Source organism: Haliaeetus leucocephalus, unplaced genomic scaffold (genome assembly GCF_000737465.1).
Source record: "Haliaeetus leucocephalus isolate CR32 unplaced genomic scaffold, Haliaeetus_leucocephalus-4.0 Scaffold306, whole genome shotgun sequence".
NCBI lineage: Eukaryota > Metazoa > Chordata > Aves > Accipitriformes > Accipitridae > Haliaeetus > Haliaeetus leucocephalus.
The window spans coordinates 599,378-601,388 of NW_010972742.1; positions in this window are offsets into that span (position 1 = coordinate 599,378).

Below are 2,011 nucleotides of genomic sequence, written 5' to 3' on the forward strand. Positions count from 1 at the left end.
ATGTTAATAGGTTTACCAAATCTTTAAAAAGGATACTAAACAGAACAGAGCAAAACTAAAACTGTGAGTCTCTAGCTCTACCTCTTAAGTTCAATGTCAATCCATTTTCCAAAAACGGTGATGAAATTTAAGAAACTCTGTTAGCCAGTCTTAAAATGTTTTGTCTTCCATATTGTTATGTTACACTGCACCAGCTTCCTTATTTTTTTCCTCATTACTGACTGGGGTTTTTTTTTTGCTTTTGTAACCAGTTTTAACAATATTTCTATAAACTTACCTTCATTTGATGGTTAAAAATATAACCTTTAGTGTACTGGTTTATTTAAAGGGGAAGAATATCCCTGGTGTGAACACAGTAATTTTGGTTAAAAAGCTACTTTACATTGATACGGGTATTTCTTTATGAGACAGGGAACCCTGATATAGATCACGTTTATACAATGCATGTCAGGGAGCAGCAAAGGCTGCCCCCACCCTACAGGTGGCTAGCCAGGAGCTGAGGGTGACCACAATGTGGACTGGGCAATGACCTCAGTGACCAGGCACAGCCCCACAGACATGATCTGGGCAAGCAGAGCAGGCGCGCTGACAGCAACAGATCCTCATGACAGTCCAGTGGCCATCAGACAAAAACAAGGTAACAGGTCCAAGGTCAATCCAGGAAATCCAAACAGTAATTCAGGACCAGGACTGGGTACAGGTATACCTACATAACAGCTCAAGCCATGACTGAATGCTGAGGCCTGAGCTTACAGGATCCTGCAGCAGAGGGTGTGGGTGGAAGCCTGTGGTGGAAGTACCTCATCTCAAGTACTCAAATTAGTACTAGAAACACTCCTTCTCATCTACCCAAACATTTCTTTGACTTACTATAACTGCGAATAAATCTTCCAGGACTTTTTGCATAAATGTTTACCATAGTCTGTATTTATTACTTGAATGAGGATGGTATGATTTCCCCTACCCAGTCTCTCTGGGGAGCAAATGGCATATAAAAGTGTCTCAAATGGGATATTCCCTCTCTCTCTCGTCTTTCTAGCTGACTAAATTCTTCAGCCAAGCAGTTGGCTTCAACAGTGATTTGCAGCTTAGAGGTCTTTTTAAGCCAAATTTCCAATTTTTTTATTCCTCACTGCAGATCGCCTCCAATTCTAAAAAGTCAGATATTGTTAAATTACACTAGAAATTGTCCCAACCTTCCCGGAAACTTCCTGTAAAACATGTTTAAGAAAATTGTTGGGTACCTGTTTGATCCTGTTTGCCAACTCCAATAAGGCACAGCTCAAAATCTGTCTGACTGCAATTTTTGAGTCAACGTAAGCTTTGTTTTCAGCAGGCTGCATTTCATCTCTCCTTCACTTCTTTTTGAGAAGTCTCCAGTCCCCTTTATGACCTTACGTGGGCTTGTAATTCTTTCTAGCCATCCTTTATTGCCTTTTCAGCCGCTTTGGTTTCTGTGACCAACAGCGCAAAATGTTCTATCATAGCTCTGTGAGAGTACCAGCTCACAGCCCCTCTCTCTGCCTTTTTTTTCTTTGACTTCTGTAGTCCCTAGGCATCGGACACTTATTTCTGCCTGGGACCCCAGTCTGTTTCTTGCCACGCTGGGTACTGTCCCCGTGAGGATGGCTCACCTCTTTACAGGGCTTTCCAGGATGGACAGTCCTGGTCCTCATCTGGTCTGGATATCAGTCCCCAGTAGATTGCTACGGGCTCTGGATCACGCTTGTGGCGCGTTTTGGCCCTGTTCGGGGGGGAGCCTGACGACTCCGTTCCCACTGACAGGACGTGAGGCGCCGTGGCCGGCAGGGAGGCAGCCACCCTCCTCCACGACCGGCCGCTGGAGAGGAGTCTCCCACTCAGCCCCCTTCCTGGCGCTCCTGCTCGGTGGGACTCCTAGCCGCCTTTTAGCCGCTTTTTGTCCGCTGAGCGCAGCGGGCAGCTGAGGAGCGCTGCCCGCTCCGCCGCCGGACTCCCGCCTGAGGCGCCCTGAGGGGAGCGGCGGCACCCA